Here is a 13,338-nt window from a genome sequence, read left to right on the forward strand (position 1 = left end):
GTCCCTGTTTTCCATCCTCCATTCGCATCTAGCTCACCAAAGTTTGCCATAATTGAATTTCACTAATTAAAAGGAAAGCAGCTGAGTTTGTTATTTTCTCTGGTATTTTCTTCTGTAATTTACCCTAATTTTCCGTAATTTTTTGGATCTTTCTTGTTGATAAACTTTCTGCAATTTCCTGGGCGGATTGTCTTCTTTTTTGGCATATTAAGATGTATGTACTTCATTGTTGATTATTGGTTTGTTTGTTTGTTTTTTAATTTTGTTAATATTTTGAAAACTTAGTACTCCATTTCTTTTATTATTTCAACTTAATAATATTGTTGAACTTATCTTGTTTCTTGGATTCCAATCATTTGGTTGGTTGTTTGAGAAAGAAACATGCTAGGTAAGACTTTTAAAAATTTGCTTTCAATACTTTATTGTCATTAAAATACCATTAGCAGCCTAACATAGTAGCTATCTTTTCTTTTTACTTCTTTTGAGTATTACATTAAATGTCCATATAAAAAAAAAGCAGTAGCTGCTGCTGCCTTCTTCCTCCTCCATAAACAAACTCCCTTAGCCCAAAAATAGTCGGAAAATCACGCAAAAAACATCACCCGAACAGCCCCTGTTTCCACCAGAAAAACAGTTCAAGAACGCAACAAAAGCAGCTCAGAGAAGCAGTGAAAATCATGCTGCAAAACCGGTCCAAAAGCTGCTAAACAAATGACCCAAAAAGAACCTCCGAACTATCCCATTACAGCCCCAAACCTCACCCAAAACGAGCTGAAGAACAGTCACAAAATTGAGCCAAAAATGCAGTTTAAATTTTCTCAAAACGAAGCTAAAAAAACTGCTAAAAACTGCTCTGAAAATCAGCTCCAAAACAGCCCTTTCATCACACCAAAAATGGTAGAATCCATGGCGAAGTCGTCGGCGAGTTCCCGTGCGAGAGGTCCCGAGTTCGAGGTTGCCGACGAAGTTCGCGGTTCAGGCTAGTCCCTATTTTCCATCCTCCATTCGCATCTAGCTCACTAAAGTTTGCCGTAATTGAATTTCGCTAATTAAAAGGAAAGCAGCTGAGTTCGTTATTTTCTCTGGTATTTTCTTTTGCAATTTACCCTTCTTTTCCGTAATTTTTTGGATCTTTCTTGTTGATAAAATTTCTGCAATTTCCTAGGTGGATTGTCTTCTTATTTGGTATATTAAGATGCACATACTTCATTGTTGATTACTGGTTTTTTTTTAATTTTGTTAATATTTTGAAAACATAGTACTCCATTTTTTTTATTATTTCAACTTAATAATATTATTAAACTTATCTTGTTTCTTGGATTCCAATCATTTGGCTGGTTGTTTGAGACAGAAACATGCTAGGTAAGACATTTAAAATTTTACTTTCAATACTTTATTGTCATTAAAATACCATTAGCAGCCTAACATAGTAGCTATCTTTTCTTTTTACTTCTTCTAAGTATTACATTAAATGTTCATATGAAAAAAGCACAATAAAGAAGGCCTTGGTCCTATCGCCAATTTCTGTATGAAATATTTATTGCGAGAGTCCTTATTTCAATAGTTGCATAGTCTTTTACTTTTGACATTGCTATTTACACAAAAATCATGGCAGAGATTTTGGTTGAAAATCGTTTGGTATCATATGAGTTTGAGATTGTGTGCAATTTGTTGCCAATGTTTCCGTATCTTCATTTTCTTTTTAAAGGCCGTATGGTTTGCGTCTAACAAAATAGTGCTAATTGCATTTTTTGTAATGGACTATTATTTGTTAGCTTTAAGGAGCTGTAGGATTGGTTTGGATTTTTTTTTTAAAAAAAAAAAGCATGTTGGGTTGCATAATAATCCCAAAGTTTAGTTCAAATATTTTAAATGCGCAGCTTGCTTTAGGTGCGATTAATAAATTGTCATAGCTACGGGTACGGTTCCCGTGACGTAGTTGTGACACCTAATTTTTAAATCTGGGGTTACATTTATGTGACCCGGCCACATTTAATCTTGTTAATAAAATAAACATGTTGTAGATCATGGGTACGGTTCCCATGACATGATTCGCAATATGTAACACTAATTTATTAAAAGCAGTTCAGAAGGAATAAAAATGCACATAGGTTTTAAAGATATTTTAAAATCAGATAATTAAGCCAATAATAATAGTTGAGCGACCGTGCTAAAACCACGGAACCCGGAAATGCCTAACACCTTCTCTCGGGTTAACAGAATTCCTTACCCGGATTTTTGTGTTTGCGGACTGTAAAACAGAGTCAAAATTCCTCAATTCGGGATTTAAACCAGTGACTTGGGACACCATAAATTATCCCAAGTGGCAACTATGAATTTAATATAAATAATCTCGTTTTGATTGTCACTTAAATTGAAAAAAAAAAACTCCCTTACACCCTTCTGCGGGGTAGGTAAAAGGAGGTGTGACAGCTCTGGTGACTCTGCTGGAGATCAAACCCAGAATCTCTGGTTCGAGGTTCAAGAATTCGAGCTTATAATAATTGTTATATTTGGCTTTATTTATTGTTTGATTTTATCTACATGTTTGGGCCTAATGTGCTAAATGTTGCTTACCGCTTTGATATTATCTGATCTGTATATATAAACTGCTACGAAACCCCTTTCTTATATCTTCTGAGGAGGGCACGCTGGCGTGACTTCTTTCTGTTAGTGTCATATCCCAATTTAGAATAAGGTTCGGACAAGTTGCAAAGCTGGATGATCTTTTGGTTACTGGTACGCTGCCCCCCCCCCCCGACTCGAGTTGTCCGCTCGGGTAAGCCAGGTCTAGAACAATACACCCAGGTTTTAAACTTAGAATAACACAGCCTCATGCCGGATCCCTAGTAGGAACGCTTGTTTGCATCACGTGCATTTGACTTTGGGGACTCAATATAGGGGTTGGGTCCGTCTAGGATAGGTGTACCCAAAAAATAAAAGACTATCATGTTGCATCTTATGTGCTACATGTTGCAATTTTCAAGGGTAAACGAGGTCATTTGGCGGACCAATGAGGTTTGAGGATAAATGAGAAAAAAGTGTGTGAAGTGTAAAAAATAAAGCAAGTAGGACCTAGTTATGTTTTTCTTTCACATTTTATTTTTAAGAAAAGACCAAAAAATGAAAATGGAAAAATCCAAAAAGATTTTGCACTTTCCCATTATTTTGTTAAAAAAAAATCAGAAAAAAAGGAAAAAGAAAATCCAAAAAGAGTTTACATGTTTCATCATTTTTCAAAAACCAAAGACAAAAAAATATGTTTTCTCTAAATTAGTTGTGTTTTTTTTTAATTCTCGCCCGTATCCAATTTGTCCGAACTACGCATACCTGATTCTTGTCTTTTGAGGCGTGGTACGTAGGCAACCCACATAGGGTCCGGTCTTCCTAGTAAATCTTAGGTTCTTGCCACCTTTTGGCCAAATAAGCCATTTTGCAAAAATAGCCTCAATTATGTCTTGCATGTGTCCAATAGGGAATGTTATTGTCTCACCTAGTGTTGGTTTGAGTTTTTTTTATACAGGTGTGGATCTACTTACCGGGATTTGAGCATGGCAGACATCTCGTGACCATCCAGTCAGGATCGCTCATTTAGGAGTTGCTTAAGGAGATTTGTTTTAGTTTTTATGTTTTGAGTATGTTCTTCATTTTATGTCGTCTTTTACTTTTTAGTTTTGTACAGTAACGTTGAGTCTTTTATTATTGTACTTTCTACTTTATATTTGAAAAAGTGTGCTGCAACTCAAAAATCCAAAAAAAAAGAGGTTTCGTGTTTTATATTTCTGTTAGAAGTTTTCATTAGAATACTAATTCTTTTAAGGTGGTTTTCCTTTAGGAAATTAATATATAGAACTCAAAATAAAAATTGCTATTATATTTCCTTTTAGTACATTAAGACTAAAAATTCAAAAAAATAAAAGAAAATTTTCTTTTAGTACCACTTTAAAAGTTTTCTTTAAGATTTTAGTTCCAAAAATCCAAAAAGATTTTCTTTGGAGGTGCTTCTTTGGGAAATTGGTGAAAAATGAAAAAAAAACCTTTTTCTTATTTTCATTAGAACTTTAGGATATTGTACATAGAATAAAAAACATATTTTTTCTTTGGTTTATTTTCAGAGTTTCTTCCTTAGGTAATCAAAAATTTAAATCCAAAAAATAGTTTTTTATCTTTTCATTTCTTGTTTCGAAATCTTTTATTCAGAATATCAAGTGAAAATTCAAAATATTTTTCTTTGGTTTATTCTTTAGATTTCCTTCCTAAAAAAAGAATCAAAAATATTTTTCTCTTGTAGGGTTTTATCCTTAATAATTTTACATAGAGTATTTGTTTCAAAAAGAAAAAAAAAAGAAAACAAAAGACATGCTCGTTAAGCTTGAGTTTAGAGTAGGTTATAGAACATTCAGTCTAGAAAAAAAATTTGCTTCTTTTGTTTCTCTTTTCTCATCAAAGTAGTCATTAAGGTAAAAAGAAAAAAAAGAAAAAAAAGAGAACATCGGTTTGTTTACTTTATTCCCGATCTTCCCGAACTACGCAAAGATCTAATTCATGCAGCGTCATGATACGTAGGCAACCTACATAGGGTTCTATCGAATCATTTTCTTAATTTTATTTTATTAAAAGAAAAAGGGAAAAAAAGAAAAAAAAGAGAAAAGACAAAAAGAGGATAAAGTTGTGGGACGTGAGAAATGAGAGGAAAGAAAAGAGTGATAGTCAGTAAGAAAAAGAAAGGAAGGAAAATGAGCAAGCCAAGAAGTGCTAGAAAAGAAAAGAAAGAGAAGATTGAAATGAACAAAATTGGGATGATGCCAAGTGACCTTGTGACCCTAGAAGTCATTCTAGAACCGTTAATTGTTGCTAGGTACATTGCACGCAATATGATTTTTAGTTGTTAAATTCCCTAATGCTAACAGGATGTCCCCATTTTGTTCCTTTTGTTATCTTCATTGAGCAGAAAGGTGGTTGGTTTGTGATTCTTAAAGTGGTAACTCTTCTCTACAACATAAGGTCGAAAGGCAATGAACGGCAATGGAATTGAGTTGGTTGGTACTGGTGCCCAAAAGTAATTGCTTGAACAGGGCGATGGGTTGGTTGAAGAGGTAAGGATGTTAAGACAACACATTGCGGACATGTATCAGGTTTGGATGACTGGGAAGGTACCACCCCCACCCCCACCTAGCTTCCTAGATGCTACCCTTACCCGAACTCCTGTCATAGTGCCAGATGATCCCCCATACTCTCCAGATCCACCCGCTTATCACAGTTTTCCCAACCACCTTAGTAGCTCCATCACTCGTCCTCCAATTACCTTTCCCCAAAATTACCCTCCTGTCATATCCACTATCCCCAAAAATGAATACCCACTCAAAGCTCGTGATGCCCAATACTACCCCTCAGAAGTTGCCCACAAGGTTCTTGACTCATACAAGCAGAGCCCTCGGAATGAGCCTCATGCTGAAAATGAAAAGGTCACAGGAAAAGAAGGGCGAGATGAAATATCCAGGAAGCTGAAAGGTATAGAACAGTCCTTAAGGAGCATCCAAGGGATGAGAAATCAGATTCATATGTTCCCTGATGTTCATCTGCCTGCGGGGTTTAAAGTGCCGAAGTTCAATTTGTACGAGGGGCGTGGAGATCCGGTAGCCCATCTAAGGGGTTATTGTAGGGAAATGAGAAGTGTTGGCGAGAAAGATGATTTGTTGATGACGTATTTCAGTAAGAGCTTGACTGGGGCAGCTTTGGAATGGAATAATCGTCAAGATGTCGGTAAGTGGCATACATTGGGCGACGTGGCTCAAGATTTTGTTCGAAACTTTCAATACAAATTAGACATTACCTCAGACCACTCCTCCCTATCTAAGATGGAAAAGAAACCGGAGGAAAGCTTTAGGGAGTTTGGGCTCAGATGGAGGGAGCAAGCTGCACGAGTCTGTCCTCCCATTGGTGAAGAAGAAATAGTTTAGCTTTTCCTACAAGCTCAGGGCCCACCTACTTCAGTCATTTGATTCTGACCTTGGGTAAACCTTTTAATGATGTAGTAAAAATGGGGGAGATGGTAGAAGAGGGAATCAAGTCAGGCAAAATCATGAGTTATTCGGCATTGAAAGATACTATGGAAGACATTCAGAATATCCCAGTAAGTTTGGGTGGAAGAAAGAGAAATAGAAAAGATGATCCGCTGGGCATTCTTGCTCAACGCTTTCAGCCTCGACATCGACCCCATGGATATCCTTGTGTACTAGATGATCCTCCCCAATGCTACTTCTCTCCATAGAACCCCCAAAGTCGTACATCACTTTTCCAGTACTCTATCCACAATGCACCACCATATGCTCCACACCCACGAGGCCCGCACCATTTACCCAAATGTCTTACCCGCCCCCTCAAGCATATCAGCCACCTGCTCGCAAAAGGTTCCAACCGAGGCCAGAATACAAACTGAAAAGACAATAGAAAAAAGAAAAAGCTTTCACTCCTATTGGAGAATCATATGCTAGTTTGTTCCAAAGGTTGAGGCAATTGGACATGTTGAAGCCGATTCAAATAAAAATGTCAAACCCTTTGCCAAAGAAGTTTGATTTTTCTCAAAGGTGCGCATACTGATCCGGTGCCCCGGGTCACAGTACAAAAAAGTGTTGGCACCTGAAAAATGTAATTCAGAAGCTTATTGATGCAGGTGACATTGTCGTGCAAAATCCAGATGCAGTAGACACTAGCCAAAGTCCATCGCATGTTCATAATGAGACGCATGTGGTGGGTATGATTTGTTTTGAAAAGGAATATGAGAATTCTTCTGAGATCCTCGGAGGTCCAAGTGCTGCGAAGCTTTCAGCGCTATCAGAGTTTGGTCTTAAGAACGAGCCGGCAAAAGGACCTAAATGCAATTTGCTAAAGTCAATGTGATTGAGACTTGTGAAGGTCCTAGTAATGTTGATGCGAAACTCAGTGGCTAAGATGCCGTGTTTGGTAATTGGAAAGACACTCCATTCTTGGTTGGCCCGGGGAGGAGTTGTGGTGGTTTATTTTGTTTTTATTTCTGTTGTCCGGGTTATTTTCAGGGTTGTAATCCGGATATTGTCTTGTGACTCAAACCCTTCTATCCTTTTATTTTGCTTAGTTTTGTTTAGTCGTAGTAGCTCGTTTAGTGTTGTCTGGTTTTGTTCCAGGATTGTACCCCAGTTTATTTTGCTTGTCTTATTATCCAAACCCTTTTCACCGTCTGTCTAATGCAATTTCCTGTTTTCTGTTATTTCTAACCATTTTTTGTTTAGTTATCTTCTCCTTTTATAGTTTTTCTTCTCATGCTGGATTTAATGACATGACATGCATGCATAATTTTAGGCATGGTTCTAAAGTTAGTTTAATCATGAAGCAATGAAACAATTTTGAAGATGATAGGGACATTTGCAGGAAATAAGTACAAATTTGGACATTTTAAGATCATTTGAAGCCCAAACCATGTGAAACTGGGGCAGATAATTTGGGAAGTTAATAGGGTGACAAGAATTCGTTAAAGTAGAGTGCATCCCAAACAATTTGAAGCAAGCAACTTTGAGTTCAAGTGCATCTCAAGTTACAAGATAAAGTCAAGAAAGTTGTCTCCGAATTGATGGAGGATATCCATTGTGAAGAGGGAATCACCTAACGAGAGTTCTGTACTTGACAAGTCACTAAAAGAATGGAAATCATATCACTGATATCAATGTCAAGGCTGTAAAAGAAACATTGTGCGCGCTATTCCTTTTTCATTTCAAGTTGCATGTGTTGTACTTGCCATTTTTAGGGATTGAGAGGCCCTCTTTCAGCTACAGAAACACTTATACATTCGATACCCTTTTTGACCCTGTACTGATTTCTTTGACCTTCCCTCTTTTAGAATCAAGTTAGAGTCATACGAAAAAAGAAAAAAAAAGTTCATGTCCCCATAGGTTTATTTTAGAAGTTCATTCCAAAATGAAGATTCAAAAAAAAAGAAAAATAGAGATAAAAAAAGAAAAAGAAAAAGAAAAAAAGAGAAAAGGGAAAAAGAAAAAAAATAAAAAAAGGGAAAAAAGGAAAAAAGGAAAAAAGAAAAGGAAAATAGTAATAAAAGTAGTTTTGGGAACTACGTTTGACCTGATTCTTGTCACCACAAGATACGTAGGCAGCCTCACGGTTCGGTCATACCAAATAAAATATTTCATAATCCCACGAAGTTGAGAGTGGGAAATTCCATAAAAAAAAAGGAAGAGGGAAAAATAGATCAAATTCCCTTGTTTTAGAAATTGGGGCAAAAGTTTTAGAATGGATTCCAAAAGTTATAAATAAATTAACCTGTTGTCCTAGTTATTTTGAGCCTTTATGATATCCTTTCTTTCTAACCATGTCCAAAAGCCACATTACGATCCAATAAAGACCTCCCGGATAATCTTTGAGAGTGCCGAGATAGACATGCCCGGGGCATATGATGTTTTACTATGGGTAATGCCTTGTCATCTGCGGAATCAGAGGGAATAATAGAAAAGAACAAAATGAGAGAGTCTTATTGGTGAAAACCTTCACAGGCACCATAAGGCGACGGTGAGTCGAGAGAAATAACAAAATGAGAGAGGCTTGATAGTGAAAACCCTTCGGGCACTACAAGTCGAATAAGGATCGGGAATCGGATTGGATAATCGGAGCATTGAAGCCCAGTTTCACGGCTTAGGGGGTATAACAAGAGTTGAACATCAGACTTGTTTGATAGATTAGGCCAGTTAATTCAAAGGTGCATGTCATGGTCATTAGAGTTGTATCCCCATCTGATAAGTTTCTACTTTGTAGTTTCTTGTTAGGAATCGTCCCTTTCTATTGTCCTTTACTATGTTCCTTTTGTCTTGTTTACTTCCTCTTCCTAAGTCTGTTTGGTCAGAACAAGTGAGAAATGACTATAAAATTTGCCACCAGCTTTCCAATTGCACAAAACGGGATCTGGCTATGCACATCAAAGTGTCATAAGCCAGAAAAGAATAGCAAGCGCACTGAGTTGGTAACAATCAACATGCTTTGAGATTCACGTGAAATACAAAGGATCGGTATATGTCAATTGATGAACAATGCAACATATAGAGGGTGTTGGGTTGGAATAGATCAAAGGTATTTTCTGTGATAGATTGACAAAGAAAGTGGTTAACCAGTGACAAGCAAGGTCTTCCAAGCAGAAATCAAAGTTATCATGGTAAGTGAAGGAGCAATAGACCTCAAGGCCAAGGCCAGTGTTTTAAGTCAGGAAAGAACAGCATGCGCACTGAGTGGATGGCAATTGATGTGCTTTGGGATTCATGTGAAACACAAAGGTTCAGTACATGTCAATGCAAGAACACACTGCAACAGATGAATGGTATTGGGTTTGAACAGATTAGAGGTATTTTCCGTGATAAGGGTGACAAAGAAAGTAGCTAGTCAATAAACAAGCAAGGTCTTTCGAGTGGAAATCAAAGTTATCATGGGTAGTTAAGGAGCAATCTCCCTCAAAGTCAAGGCCACAAACCAACCACCATATTTATAAGCTCACAAGTTCTCTTTGTTTGAAATAGGGATGAAAATTATGTCCAAATCAAAGCTTGGAAGTTTGAATTTTTTCAAGTGTCGTGCACAATTTTTGTCAGCACAAAGGCGATTTGAGAAGGGGAAAGAAAAATGTGTTTGATCTACAGGAACTCTCCATGAGGAAAAGCGTGGTTCAGGGGAAAGGAATTTTGTTCGGTCTATAGAGATCCTCCAGGAAGAGAGCGCGGCTCAGGTAAGTTCGTTCTCGGCTTTTCAGGACCCTCCTAGATAATGGGACTTAATTTAAAATTTTCAGGACCCTCCTAGATAATGGGACTTAATTTAAAATTTTCAGAATCCTCCTGGATAATGGGATTTAATTTAAAGTTCTCAGGACCCGGATAATGGGATTTAGTTTTAAGTTTTTAAGACCTTCATAGACAATAAGATTTAGCGTAAGTTTTACATTTAGGAAATAGAATTTAGCTTTGAAGGTGTCACTCTTGAGATGAGATTTAATTCTTAATTTTCAGGACCCTCATGGATAATGGGATTTAGATTTTAAATTCTTAGAGCTTTTGGGTATTATGATTTGATTAACACTCACAGATGTTCCCAATATCAAACTGGGGCAGATTTTTTTTTTGTTTGTTTGTTTTGTTGTAATCAGGTTCACAAGCAGCAGTTTCAGAGGGGTCAGTTCAAGTGTTGGAAATCAGGAGCCCACCTAGAGAACAAAGGGAAGCAGTTCAAGTTTCAAGGGAAGCAATTCAAGTTTCAAGGAAAAGCAATGCAAGTGTTCAGCAATTAGGAGCCCACCTAGAGAACAAAGGGAAAGCAGCAAGGTTCAAAGGAGTTCAGCAATCAGGAGCCCACCTGAAGAACAAAAGGAGGCAGTTCAAGTTTCGAGGAAAAGCATCGCAAGTGTTGGTAATCAGGAGCCCACCTGAAGAACGAAAGGAAGCAGCAATGTTCAAAGGAAGACACCAATCAGGAGCCCACCTGGAGAACGAAGGAAAGCAGCAACATTCAAAGGAAGACATCAATCAGGAGCCCACCTGAAGAACGAAGGGAAGCAGCGATGTTCAAAGGAAGATAGCAATCAGGAGCCCACCTGAAGAACGAAGGGAAGCAGCGAGGTTCAAAGGAGTTCAGCAATCAGGAGCCCACCTGAAGAACAAAGGGAAACAGTTCAAGTTTCGAGGAAAAGTAGTGCAAGTGTTGGTAATCAGGAGCCCACCTGGAGAACGAAGGGAAGAAGCAATGTTCAAAGAAATATAGCAATCAGGAGCCCCCTGGAGAACAAAGGGAAGCAGCAAGGTTCAAAGGAAGTTCGGAAATCAGGAGCCCACCTAGAGAACAAAGGGAGAACAAGGCAAGTTTCAGAGGAAAGGAAGATAATTCAAATGTATGAAATCAGGAGCCCACCCGGAGAACAAAGGGAAGGAAACAGTGGTCAAAGGAAGACGGTTCAAGTTCAGCAATTAGGCACCTACCTAGAGAATAAGAGAATTCACTTCAGAATACAATTCAAGTTAGCAACAAAAGAAGCTCGCGGCAAGAATGCGAGTCAACAGTTCGAGGTGATCAACAAAAGTTAGTCATAATAAAGAAAAAAAAGAAAGGCAAGAAGTTAATCCAAATGCAGAAGTTGATGAAAGATGTGGGCTGCTCAAGATATCGCTGAGGTCACAAGCACTACATGCCTGGTCTTGATCCGAAAAGCTGAAGAAGGATGAACTAGTACCTGCAACTAGCAAGCGTCAAGGTTCAAATCTAAAGTTTGCATGAAGAACCACTCAAGACTCAAGATCAAGCTTCAGAAGACTTATAGATAGTAATCTTGTAACTCGTAGTTGATAGGCTTAGCTAGTCTTTTCCATTTTTTTTATTTTTTTGATGTAATAACAGGACCGCGGACCGGAACCTCGGCGGAACGGCACCTCGACCGGCTCTTCAGCTCGGTATACTCCATCATCTCACTCACTTCTGAACTACACGTGGCCTGATTCCTTTACAGCCAAGGATATGTAGGCAACTCAGATACTAGGGCTCGGTCACATTCTCTCTTCTTTTAGCTTTTAGTCTCTTTAAATAAGGGTCAGGTCAAAAAACTTATCTAGTCGTTCTTTGTTTAAAAATACTTCGTATTTTCAGTCAAAGAGGGGCAGTTGTAGACATGTGATTTTTTACCCTTCCCAAGCTTTTTTATATTTTAACACGTAAATATTTAATTTAGGCCTAATATATCTATTTCAACTAACTTTTACGCTTTTATTTTATTTTATTACAAGAAAACAAAAATTACAAAAAAATAGTTTCATTAATGTTTTGTAGTCATTTTTAATCTTGAAAAATACAAAAACAAAACTAGTTTCATTTTAGGTTTATCTTTAATAGTTTTTATAATTAATTAGGAGTAGTTTTACATTTTTATAAATGCTTTATACTATTTTAAATAAGAAAAACTTAGGCCCTTAGTTAATGAAATCCAGATCTTCTAAGAAGCCCAATTGTTAGATAATTCAAGACAATTTTAGCTCAATTTTGGGCAAGAAAATGGCCCAATTTCGGACTAGCCCTTGAGCCCAAATCCCCGTTGTCCCAAAATTAACCCTTAGCCCAACACCCATACCCTTTAATTAAACCCTAGACATCTGCATATAAGTACCTAGCAGTTGAAAATAGCTAAAAAAACACGCCTAAGAGACCTAAAAGAGATTGACAAGCCGCTGAACAAAATCAGAAAACACCCTCCCCCATCCATCTTCTTCATCAACAACCAAACCAAAAATCCCTCACCCCCAATTACAAAAGCTTCAGCCATTCTCAAAACCCAAGATTTTCAACAGCATTTGAAAGAAAAATCATAGCTGTTTGAGGCCAAAAATGTAGAAGTTGTTGCTGCCTTCTTCCTCCTATATAAACAACATCCCTTAGCCCGAAAACTAACCGGAAAATCACGCAAAAAACCTTACCCGAACAGCCCATGTTTCTACCAGAAAACCAGTTCAAGAACGCAACGAAAGCAGCGAAAATCATGCTACAAAACAGGTCCAAAAGCTACTAAAAAAATGACCCGAAAAGCACCTCCGAACCATCCCATTACAGCCCCAAACCTCACCCAAAACAAGCTGAAGAACAGTCATGAAATTGAGCAAAAAATGTAGTTTAAATTTTCTCGAAACGAAGATAAAAAACAGCTAAAAACTGCTCTGAAAATCAGCTCCAAAATAGCCCTTTCATCACGCTAAAAATGGTAGAATCCATGGCGAAGTCGCCGGCGAGTTCCCGTGCGAGAGGTCCCGAGTTCGAGGTTGTCGACGAGGTTCGCGGTTCAAGCTAGTCCCCGTTTTCCATCCTCCATTCGCATCTAGCTCACCAAAGTTTGCCATAATTGAATTTCACTAATTAAAAGGAAAGCAGCTGAGTTCGTTATTTTCTCTGGTATTTTCTTCTGTAATTTACCCTTATTTTCCGTAATTTTTTGGATCTTTCTTGTTGATAAAATTTCTGCAATTTCCTGGGCGGATTGTCTTCTTTTTTGGCATATTAAGATGTATGTACTTCATTGTTGATTATTGGTTTGTTTGTTTGTTTTTTAATTTTGTTAATATTTTGAAAACTGAGTACTCCATTTCTTTTATTATTTCAACTTAATAACATTGTTAAACTTATCTTGTTTCTTGGATTCCAATCATTTGGTTGGTTGTTTGAGACAGAAACATGCTAGGTAAGACTTTTAAAAATTTGCTTTCAATACTTTATTGTCATTAAAATACCATTAGCAGCCTAACATAGTAGCTATCTTTTCTTTTTACTTCTTTTGAGTAT

Source organism: Nicotiana sylvestris, chromosome 2 (genome assembly GCF_000393655.2).
Source record: "Nicotiana sylvestris chromosome 2, ASM39365v2, whole genome shotgun sequence".
Taxonomy (NCBI): domain Eukaryota; kingdom Viridiplantae; phylum Streptophyta; class Magnoliopsida; order Solanales; family Solanaceae; genus Nicotiana; species Nicotiana sylvestris.